This window comes from Cuculus canorus, chromosome W (genome assembly GCF_017976375.1).
Source record: "Cuculus canorus isolate bCucCan1 chromosome W, bCucCan1.pri, whole genome shotgun sequence".
NCBI lineage: Eukaryota > Metazoa > Chordata > Aves > Cuculiformes > Cuculidae > Cuculus > Cuculus canorus.
Genome location: NC_071440.1, coordinates 5682170 through 5694859, shown reverse-complemented (window position 1 = coordinate 5694859; position 12690 = coordinate 5682170). Strand labels below are relative to the sequence as shown.

At 39.0% G+C, this 12690-nt stretch overlaps 1 pseudogene; it reads right to left on the bottom strand.

Annotated features, from left to right (window-relative positions):
* Positions 1–1359: 1359 nt before the first annotated feature.
* On the bottom strand, positions 1360–12246 carry LOC128850200 (protein fem-1 homolog C-like; annotated as a pseudogene).
* Between the last annotated feature and the right edge of the window lie 444 nt (positions 12247–12690).

The following is a 12690-nucleotide window of genomic DNA, read 5'->3' as shown; positions in this document are numbered from 1 at the left end:
CACAATGCCAGGAAAGAAAAGAAAAAACATGTTAAAATAAGTAAGGAGGGAGGAAGAAGGAGGAAAAATAAAAAGGGTCATCACTCCGATAGGGCACATGGGGGTTGGGAATGTTCACTAGAACTTTGTGTTGTTCGCCTTGGAGACCTTGGAAGTTGATAACCAAGGAGCCAGCTGGCAAAAGTTTACTGATAAGTGGACATTGGAAGGCAGAAAGCTGGAAAACAGCCGGAAGAGACTGCGTCTGTACACAGTTCAAGGGGAAAAAATTTTTATTTTCATCCTGAGGAAGACTTCTTACTTCATCCCTAAGACCTGGCCCACGACCACCAGGAGGCACTATGCAGGCGCAAGACTGGAGCGGACTTTCCAGAACTAATTATAATATGAAGTGGGGAAAGATTATAAATATGTAGTAGGCGCTTATACCTATGCATGTCTTTACACTATAAGTAGCTGTTTGTTAAGTTATGCAGTGTGCAAGCTAGGAGGAGAACCCCCTTGCACCCCAGCACTGGAAATAAACACACCTGCTTTATAACTCATTTTGGGTTATAGGGTTTGATTCCCCAAAACAATTTGTTACCCCAGATAGGACTCCTCTCTGCCCGGCTGCAGGATCGGTGGGGAGTGGGACATTCTAAGGTGCGTCCCAGACTGTTTCTCTGGAGAATCTCCCATCTCTACCTTATCACTGTGGGGGGAGAGACGGCCCATCAGCAGGCGGACCAGGTATGTGATTTATGTATGATACGGTATGATAATTTGGATGTACCTGCAGGGGAAGCAGGGGAAGAGTGTAAGTCGTGCATGAGATGCCTCACGCGATGATGAAGGGTGAGGATCAATTTGCCAAGACCCTGTAAGTCCATAAGGGGGGATATAAATCCCCTTCTTGCACTTGGTGAGGAGATGATACTGCCCACCCCTGGGAAAAATAGTGAATTCGATGGGATGGGATGGGATGGGATGGGATGGGATGGGATGGGATGGGATGGGATGGGATGGGTGCTCCCTGCTATGATAGCAAAGCACCGGGAAAACTATAATTCCAAGATTCTCCTAAGACGCTTGATGCAGGGCGAAGAATTATAGATATTATTATAGTATTATTATATTACTGTGGGTTGGGTGCTCCTGAGGAAGCAGGAGTGTAGTATATGGGAGAGCTACCATCTTCTACATCTGTTGCAAATCTTCAGTATTGGTACTGTGTATATTTTAACATCTCTAAGAGGTCATTTTAAATTTCTCACATGTTGTGAAGTGTTTGTATGTGAGTGAGTGCGGAGTTCCGATCCGCGGTTCTGCTCTCCTGCGAAGGAAGCAGCTGGAGATGAACGAAATGAGTGATCACTATTATATTAAGTGATATAAGTAAGTAATATATATATATTGAATTAAGTTTTTTGCAATTTTCTTCTCATCCAGCAAATCACTAGCAGTTTGTTTATGTGAGTTTGTGGCATCAAAGTGTGAACCTGACTTAATAAGAAAATTCATGATGCTTGGATGGTTGTTCAGTGCAGCAATATGTAAAGGACTGTTGTTATCAGAGTCTCTGCATTTATTTTAGCACCACATTCCACCAGGATAACAGTAACTTGTAGAGAGGGGAATTTACAAACTGGGTAGCAACCCACGCATGTAGTATCCTTGTCAACAGCAAGGTGAAGTGGACTGAAGTTATTCTTCCCTCTAGGCTGAAGCTTAAGAAAGTTGTAAATAGTCTGCTTCTTAAAATGCTCCTTTTCTGAGCTGCAAGGTACTTTTTCCAACAACCAAATTACATGCAAAATGATAGAGAGGGCTTTGTTCAGCTGTATTGGATCAGGAGGGCACTGGATATGTTTCATGGCCTGCTCTATTTCGAGAACGCTTGCACAGTATACCCATGAGATCATCAAATTTAACAGTAGTGTCTAGCAGGCCTTTAGCCCTGTCCTGCAGCATGAAGGAAAAGAGTTCAGCAAATCATAGTAAGCTGCTGGCTGTCATAGGGCTCGGTGGATCTAGATTGCTTTGCTGCATGTCCAAAGAATATTTCCATAAGTTGATGTATTACTTAAAGTTTCCAGAGTCTGCATAGACAGCACCTCTGTATCTAATATAGTAGGATGTATCTGGGTGAGAAGGACCAAGAATACGTTCTCTAATTAATAGTGCTTGCATTCTCATCTCATCAGGGTCTGCAATAAAATTTTCTAGCTCTTCTGAGCTGTTTACCTCTTTAGCATAATCATAGGCCATAATTAGTGTTTGTGGCACAGTTTTTTTCAGGATACTAGTCCTATCACTGTATCTCATTTCCACTGCATGCTTCCAGTATTTCAAAGCACCAAGCAGAGCTCTCTTTTTGTCCACAAATGTTGCTCCTAGAAGTTTGAGAGCATCTATACATTCTATCTTACTGGTCTGTTCATGTTGGGTCAAATAGTCCACAATATTTGTGTGGCCTGTCACACTGGCTGACAGAAGAGGAGTCATTCCATAGCCATCCTTTTCCATCTTAGCACAATACTTGAGAAGCATTTTCATGATCTCTAGACTTCCAGATTCTGCACAGTCATGTAATGCAGTGTTCCCTAGGAAAGGAAGAAAAACAATTAGTAAATCATAATCAAATTATAGTCCAAATATCACCACACTAATAGTTAAAATAATAAAAATAGAAACTGTTTTGACATCTAAAGTCTATGAAAGGCTTAAATATCAAGTTAAAACATTCAAGACCTGATTAAAACATCAAGGCTACCAGGCAGTTATACAAATCAAAGTGCTTGACATTATTAACCAAAAGAATTAAACGGGTTTTAAAGACACTTATGTCTCACTATTCAAAACTTAAACCAGAATTCTCTACTACACTAGCAATTTTGTATCTGCTTTCAAGTATAAAACAGAAACCTAAGCTTGCTGCCTTATGTGGTTTATTTTATCTTCCTCTGTATCCACGATAAAAAAAAAAAGATCTGTATATAAAATTAGAGTTGTGATAACTCAACATTGGCCTTGCTCCTCTACACTGTACCTCTTCCTCTCTCTTTCATCCAAAGCCTTTGATTAAAGTGTTCCAATGTAATAATTGTACATAAAGGCAAATACAACTCATCACAATAGGCCCTTCATTTCAGCTGGGGCCTCAGAGACTGCCAGAATATTCTGAGGGACCTGCTTATTTTGTCAAGCCTATGTATACACACAGACAAACTATTCTTAGTACTTTATTAGGTCTTTATCCTTAAGTCCCACATTAACCCCTCTGCTCAGGGGGAAATTAGTTTTGTTTAGAGCATTGGTTATCTGTATATATTTGCAGGTTTTTCCCTTCCCACAAAGTTATTGAGCATACTGAATTTTGTGTGTGAGAACAGCTGGTAGATTTGCATGATAGGACTTGATTTTAGGACCAGTCTTTAATGTTTTTATAAATTATCTGGATGCAGGAATCAAATGTACATTGTTTGCTGATGATACTAAACTAGGAGGAACTGTGGACTCCCTCAAGGGTAGAGAGGCCTTACAAAGATCTGGATAGACTGAAGAGCTGGGCAATCACCAACCATGTGAAATTTAACAAGAGCAAGTGCAAGATTCTGCACCTGGGATGGGACAATTCTGCATATACCTACAAATTGGGGGACGAGAGAGCAGTCCTGCAAAAAGAGATCTGGGAGTTTGGGTTGATGGCAAGTTGAATATGAGTCAACAGTGTGCCCTGGCAGCCAAAAGAGCCAACAGTGTCCTGGGGTGCATCAAGCCCAGCATAGCTAGCCAGTCGAGGGAGGTGATTTGTCTCACTCTGCACTGCACTGGCGTGGCCCCACCTCAAATACTGTGTGCAGTTTTGGGCGCCTCAATATAAGGAGAACATCAAACTATTAGTGTGTGTCCAGAGGAGGGCAACCAAGATGGTGAAAGACCTCAAGGGTAAGACTTATGAGGAGTGGCTGAGGTCACTTGGCTTTTCAGCCTGGAGAAGTGAAGGATGAGGGGCAGCAGAGGGATGGGGCTGATCTCCTCTCTCTGGTGACCAGCAATATGACACGAGGAAATGGAGTGAAGCTGCATCAGGGGAAATTCAGACTGGACATTAGGAAGAGGTTCTTCACTGAGAGAGTGGCCAGTCGCTGGAACAGGGTCCCCAGGGAAGTTGTCACAACACCAAGCCTGGACTATGCTCTTAGTCACATGGTTTAGTTTTAGGTAGCCCTGCGAGAAGCAGGGAGTTGGACTTGATCCTTATGAGTCCCTTCCAACTTGAGAGATTCTAAGATATACATCTCACTAGCTTTTACAATAGGATCAAAGGTAGCTATTCATATCACACTGTAGATCTATCACCACATAACATTGCCCTTTACAATCTTTTAGCAGTTGCCAGACATGTATGCTATGACACACTGATAGTGCAAAAAATCACACAAATTAAGCTTAGCCTTGTCTGCATAAATTCAGGTACAAACCAAAAGTTTCTATTTCCTAAACCACCAAGGATTTTCAGTACTCTCTCCACTTGGATCTCCTTCATTAAGAGATTTGCTTTTTTATTAGTATTATAATTATTTACTCAAACAGTGGTTACTAACAGCATATCAAAAGTAGGGTAATTTTTTATCTACTTATATTGTAGTAGGCCTTGGAGACTATAATTATTTCAAGCAATGCACAAACTAATAAAGGAAAGCAATTACCACTAATTTTTAGTGGCTGCACCTCACTTCAGTTGGACTGGATGGAACAGCAGCAAGAAGGAGATATTATAAGAATGCTTCCATAAACTAAAAGCGGACATGGGCAGATAGATGGATATAGAGCAGCCAACTTAAATCAAGCAAAACCCCCTACCACATCACATGTAGAAACTAGCTAATGTTACAAAGCATGAGAAACTTCTTATTCTTGCACAAGAACAAAATTGGACCAGAAATATTATGCTATTCATAGCACTTCTCTGCTAGAGAAGTAGGTACGGTTATAATGCAGTATACTGCATTGTTAATAGTGTTCTATCTATATAAATCTCTGTGTTCACACTACCTAATAATGTTCTCGAATTAAAAACAAGAACAAAATAGAATAAACCAAATCCACAAAGACACATTAGGGAAAAAAAAAAAGTTAAACCGATGCCATAGTTTTGTGTTTCATTCTTTCATTACAGCCCTACTTTAACAGAGGTAGAGAATTAGTTCTGCGTATCAAGTGGTGAAATTAAATTATTCACAACAAGAACTATTATTTGCATCTGAAATTCAATAATTTATTCCTTTAAATTGTACCTTCTTTCTTTATTTTATTTATAGACATTCATACTAAAGTTCAGTTTCATATACATACAGAATATCTACAAATTGCAGTGCAGAGCATTACAGAATATAACTCCAAAACCAAAAAAAACCCAACCCCTAAGCAAACCAAACAGAAACAGAGCACTTTCAGAACAAGGCCTTTATTCACAAGGGAATGTGGGTTTTATTATTTTTATGCTTTTCAGTCTCCCACATAAAATGATAACACTGAAATAGTACTAGTTCTTGATGTAGTACTACTATATATAGAACCTTGATAAGGTACTCATAGAGGCCAAAGTCTATATACTTCTAAACTTGCTCCAAAATGAGCAAGTAAACTGAACAAGCCTAATCCTCCACATTATCTTACAAAGCCTTTATAATCAAATACTGCACCATAGTTTATAGTATTTAAGAAAAACAAGATTTCAAATCACAGTATTATTTTGCATTTTAAAAATACATGATTCCCTCTAACTTTCAATGGTAGAATGGAGCATGAAAGACAAGAAAAAACAGGGTTTCCAACCAAACGTTCCTGTGTATATCTCAAGAGATAATGAAATAAATGCCTAATCCAGCAGTTCTTAAATTTTCTAATACTTAGAAAGGGGAAAAATGAGTCTTTTGGCTAGCAGATGTGTCTGTTAACAACTGAAGTGAGACAGAGGTAGTAAAGACCATCAGTGAAACCCAGGAATATCATCTTGATGAGAAAGAGACCACATTCCAAGCAACTTGGCAATGGAAAGAATTACAAACCACATTCAGAAAAAAAAAAACCCCACACCTGCCTTTCAAGTAATTATTTTTGGAAAAAGAATCTTTATTCCCTGGGCCATTATGTACACACCATCCTGGCTATCAGAGCTTGTGTGCTTTAACTATAGTTTAACTTCTTAATTGTGGAAAGAAAGGGAATGAACCTCTATTATTAAAGCAGGTCTGACAGAGAAGGGATAAAGCATAACACAAAGTATCAAAACATACATTGCAGTTTCTCAAAGTGCAAGATCCAAGTATTCTGTCTGGAATTAGAATAGGGGTGTAACATCCCTTCAAAATGGTTTGTATGTGAAATATCTCTGCCCTGACAGGGCAGGCTTTTTGGAGACTAAGCCCATCAAAACACCATTGGAAATTGGGCTTTTAACCAAACTGGACCAGACTAAACCAAACCTCCCGGGAGCCCCTGGGGGTAAGTCATGCAGACTTTTCTTTAACCATACGTGAGATGTTTCTCCACGATTTATAGGTCCCCCCCTTTACCTCACATACCTTATCCGCAAATAAATGCACCTCATCTACCGCTGCTGTGATCCGGTGAGCGAGGGAGGTCTTACTGAGAAATCCTGGGGCGTGCCAAAGACGTCCCTGTCTCAGTCGGTCTGGCAGCCAGTGAGAGTGTCCCATCTGGGTCACCAAAATTGAGTGACGACACCAAACGCAGAGTTAGGTGCAGGTGTGCGGCTGTGCACAGAGCGCAAGGGGGATCTTTCCTCCAAGCTTGCACGCCATATGTCAAAACCAGTACATCTTTATTGTGAAAGTATGCATGGCGCTAAAAATACATAGTCATGACTTTTCCAAGAAGTGGGTAGGGTTAGTAAAGTTAGTCACTGGAACTCATTATCATAGTAAGATTAATTCTGGGAACTCGTTATCATAGGTCTCCTCTCCTCCTCTTAGCACTTGTGCATTTTCTCGTGGTAGTGGTTGATGGGGTCTTTGGAGCTGAAGGCAGGCAGTCTTCCTTGCGTTGAACTTTTCACCTTCCCTCCTTGCGCATGCTCTTAGAGAGCCTAGGCCATCTTCGGGCCTTATCTGGCCCAGGTGGTGGTCTTTCCTCTGACCGTTGTACCAGTCCTTGTTATCTGGCTTCAACCAGATACAGTCACTACCCCACTAAAAAAACCCTTTATGTCAGAATTCTATATTTTAGTTAATTCAAACTTATAACTTCTAACAAATGATTTCTTCTTTCAAGATTTGGCTTATGTAGGATTTGGATGCTTTTATTCATGTGCGAGTAGTAAAGCAAAATTAAGCATAATTTTAGCCCTGCAGTTTTTCCATTTCCTGGTCAAAGGACTCATAATATTTTTTTTTTTTTTTAATTTAATGCAGACCACCTGAATTTTGAGAGTTCCTAGTGACACGCGGAATCAAACTCAGGAGAGTTATAAAAGAGGTGTTTTATTGCCAGCTGGGGTGCAAGGGGGAATTTCTCCTCCTAGCTTGCACACCGTATTTTCTAACAAGCAGTTACTTATAGTGTAAAGGCATACATATTCATTTACGCAGGCTAGGCTATTACAATTAGTTCGCTAAAAGGGCATTACTATTACAATTACAATTATTTCCATTACCATAAGTCCACTCTTCACCTTATCTGAGTTGGCTGTGTTTCAAACCACAAAATCGGGTAGCCTTGGACAGTCTCCTTTCTCACTGAAGCACAGCTGCACAGCTTCTGCCTGCCCACCTGGCACTGATAAGGTGTTCTTGTTTTGAAGAATGCCTTGTTTGAAGAATGCCTTCAGTTCTTGTTACTGAATACCTCTGTTGGTTAACCCTTTCATTCCCTGTTTCACTAGGCAGTCTAAAATGGAGTGATAGGCTGTCATGAGTCTGACTGAGTGAAACTGCAAATAAATTACTTTCATTAACAGTACTTTCTCATCATCCATGTTAAGGATAACCCTGACAGGGCAGGCTTTTTGGAGACTAAGTAGCCAAGACCCAAAACCATCTGTGGGCTTGATACAGGCAGCCTCAGACTCACTGTTTATTTAAGCAACGTCATTATGTGACAAAATCTTACAAATGGCATTTTCTGTATCTCTCTGTGATGGTGAGGTGGAAGATGTCAACATGCAGCAATTCAAAGAGAAATCCAAATTTCCTGATTTGTGAAACCTTCACTTTTCTTTCCTCTCTCTTTTCTGATAAAAGCAGCCACTTTGGTTCCTTCCTACTAACAAAATGGCTCATGATCTCCTTCCTCTGTTGGTGTAAGGAAGCAGAAAAACAGGACACATCTTTCTTCTCTGTGTCCTGTTCTGATCATCAGTCCTCAAAGCCTTCCCTTTTTCTTATGCCTTATCTGTTGTGGAAATTAAATGATTTTTAAATAAAAAATACAACTCCAACACACATAGCCCCAGGCAGATCACCAACAAAGCAAAAATCCATAATTTTGAGACCCAGCAAAGACTGGTATCACATGAATTACAAGGGCAAGCATCTCCCTTACTCCCACACAAATATTGACTAGCCTAAAGAATATCACACAGAAACACATCAGGAAAACTCTGATCATGACTCCAGAAGTCGATTAATACTGGAAAGGAGCACTATCCTTTAACTACAGATCACTGGCAGGCTTCACAATGCAGCAGAATAGAAAACTGCATGCAGCCAAAATGCAGAATGTTCTTCCTGATCCAAGCACGTGGATAGGTGGTCTGTACCTCATTTGGAGTTTAGTTCTAGGATACTTCCTCTTCATAAAAACAAACAGGTTTCTTCTACTACAGTATTATCCATATTATTTCTTAATTTAAGAGCAAAATTTTAAAAACACTTTTTTAAAAAAAAATCCAAAAGTAAACTAATTTGCTGTTCAAGACCTCTGTTTCATACCAGTGAAATTTATCAAGCCCTATTAGTTTTAATCTGCAGCTTCTCAAGCCAGGAGTAATGTACTGAAGAAGCCTCTGAATTAGGAAGACAATGATGAATTAACTCACATTGGAAGCATTGCTTTAGCTACTTTCTGCTTTTCAAAGAAAAGTCTTTAATTCTACAGGTATCTTTGCTATTTTCCACAATTCTAAAAGAAAAAAAGAAAACAACCAAACAGAAGAATTTTCTTATCCTGTTTATAACTTTTTTTTTCTTCAGTTGCACTGTTCATGTGACAAAGTATTAAGAAAATCCTGTTTCCATTTCTATGGCTTGTATGTTCTTCATAAAAGTTTGGAGAAACTGTAAGTGTCAGATCTGTAAAACAGTGGCAAGAACAAAGACAACTAAATGCTCAGATTTTAAATTCAGAATTGTTTACCATCTTTTTTCAGTATAGCACTTGTCTAACCCCAAACATCGTTACCTCCTTCTTCACCATCATCTCCTGTTAGATGGTGCTAGACCTATATTTCACCTCAGTGTAGTATCCTACCTGAATGAGACTCAGAAATCATATCCCAGATGTACTTTTGCACTTCCACAACTCTCCTTCCAAAACATCTTCATTCTGAATTTTAGTAGTCCAAACCACAGCTGCTAGATTATGTCTGTATTTTAGAAGCAGGGCTTAATCGCATGTTTTTAAACTACTTTTATACCCCTGTCTGAATTGTCATCCTGGCTTTTAGATCTCTGTGAACTTGCCTATTTTGTCATCTCCAAGTATTTGGATTTTTCCCTGGAATTGTCAACCCTTAAAAACATTTTCACATTTTTCCCAGCTCTAGAATGTTCACATTTTAAAAAATGGGGAGAAAAGTCCTATCTTACAACAAGAAAATCTATTGGAAAAGCCTAAGGAATAGTTTGAGTAATTTTACACTCTTTCCCTTGTTTCAAGAATACCTGGAAGAGAACCTCTAGTAATCTCCCATAACAGCATTTTTCTAAACACAGTAAAATTACATTAGTTTTGTTCTTATAAGAAGTTGTATATTTTAAAATGCAGAAAACCTGACAGTAGCTAAAGCTTTTGCATCTTTCACAGAGAAGTAGGCTTTTCCATGAATGGCCCAGAAAGGGGTCTAGTTTAGATACAGGGATAGCAACAACTTTAACTGCTCGAGCAGAGCACTCTTAAGTTGTCTCCCTACCACAAGCACCTCTGCTCTCTGTCAGGAGAGTGTTAGACAAGAGGGAGGGGTAGAAAGTGAAAGTAATAGAGGGAGACTTTGAGGTGGAATATGACAATGTGGAATGAATCCTATTGGAAACATTCATTTTGTAATTAATAGACAGTGAGCATTCTTGCAAAACAAATTTACGAAGGTTAGTTGTTGAGCCTCAGCCATTGCAACATCCATACTGTTGCAATATTTAAGGCTATCAGTTTTGCTCAGTTCTTCTGCCTTTCCACAGCTGACTTTCAGGGTTTATAGCACTTTCTTTCTCTCTGCCTTTAGTTTGTCACTGCTTATTTGATAACTTCAGAGACCAGACTGCTTCATGACGCCAAAAAAGTATGCTCATATCATATCAGAGAGGAGCATTTGTTTCCAAAATCAAACAGGCAGTCCATACTTGATCAACAGATATATGTACACACATGTATTTGTACACACTGTAGTCCAAAAGATAAAATGAATTTTTATGAGCTAAAACATATCCAATCCAGCATTTTTTTTATTATTAAAAAATAAGGATCGGTTAATACCTCAGGAAGTTTTGCTCATGTGCCCAAGTGGTAAATCACACAAACTGAAGGAAGCAGAAAAGAGGAAGGAATCAAAAATAATAAGAAAACTGAGAGCAATGAGAAATTCCTCAGGAATGCACAGCTGCCATTCAGTCATTTAAACAATAAATAAAAATAAAAGTAATGCACTAGTAAAGTGAATAATAAGGATGAGTAAATTAAAGCCTATTACATTGATACAAAAATGAGGAATAAGAGATCTACAATTTTTTTTCCTGTTACATCAGATGTTTAGCAGCTCTGCTCTGTTCACATCTACCATAAAAAGGGATGACTTTTAAACTAAAACTAATGCATATTTTATATTTAGTTTGTTATTCCAAGAATCCAGTCTAGAAACCTAACATTTTTATCCTATCACAAGACCATGATTCATAAGCAACCTTTAATCCTTACAAAGATTTATTTTGCTCTGCCCACCTCTCTGACAAATGTTTAGTTTAGCTTTCTTTATATTAAACTCACTTAACTCCAAGACTTGCAGGAAAAAAGGCATCTTTAACTGAACAGCTTTTGGCATTTAACAATATTGTGCAGTAAGCCAGGCACTACAGGTTCTTCTGTCAAAATACACTGGAAATATATTATACTGTTAACATTTTAATTAGCCAGAAAAGGGCAACTGAAGTATTATGCTACAGAAAGCAGATTTATTATTAATAAACATATATAAAAAAATAAACTGCTGAGGCGCAATCCTGGCTCAATGAGCTAAAAAGTTAACCATAACCTGCAATAATTTTTAGGCCAATATCATATTCATATACAAGTTTGAGATGTAACAAAAGCTAGCAATAAGACGTCCACATAATTATGATCGCAGTAAAAAGGACATAAGTCTTCTCTTTGAACAATGTGCTAGAACAATTGTAAACAGAGGCAAACAGATGTTCTTCACGATCTGTTCACACACGAGTAACTATGCACCTATTTACTACAAGGAAAAATGAAGCAATGAACTTACCTTTAACACTTTTTCTGTTAACATCAGCTCCTTTTTCAAGTAAATACCAAGCAATTTCTTTGTGGTCTTTGTAACATGAGATCATCAAGCACGTATGCCCATGATGGTTTGATACTTCCAAGTCTGCTTTGTGCTCCACAAGATATTTTACTATTTCCAGGTGACCATCAAAGCAGGCAGCCCTAAGCAGAGTTGAATTTGTTAGAGTTGTGTTTACAGATGCACCATGATCTAACAAAAAACTGAACCACCTTCAAGTGTTCAGCAGCTGATGCTGCCCATAATGGAGGAGCTCCCTCAATGGTCTCACCATCAAAATTAACTGAACCACCAATTTCTATAGAAGCAGAGCAATAGTCCAACAAGTATTCCACCATGTCAATGTGCCCATAACAGGCTGCCATCAAAAGTGGTGTGGCACCATTGTTTTTTTCTGACATTAGTAAGGCCACCTCTTCTCTGTTTTTTCTTGCCAGTAACTTGGAAAGGAGCTGCAGCTTGCCATCACAAGCTGTGTTGAACACTGCTGTCTTTAGATCCGTTTAGTCTATACCTCTATTTCTTGAGGGATACATGCCTGCCTTTTTCAGAGTCACAAACAAAAGCTTATTAGAAACACACAACTCAAACAGAGTGCCCCCAACTTTTTCCTCAGATCAGGCAGATGGGACAACATGGAGACTCTGAACGAGATCCTGACAAAGCACAGGCTGCACTTGATAACTCTGCAAAATAAAGAATCCCAAATGTTTTTACCTTCTACTTCTCAAATAAGTATATACAATTACATCTTTCTACAGCTATACTCAAACAAACCACTGATTGTGGTGCACCAACATCCAGCTGCCTTCCACGGGACTTCCCCAGACTGCACAGTGCCCCTTAAGGAAAGATGTTGAGCAGGAAGCCTGATCCTAGCAGTGCTTTATCCATACCATTTGCAGGAAAACACTTTCCCCTCACAACATAACAAACTGTACACTTGT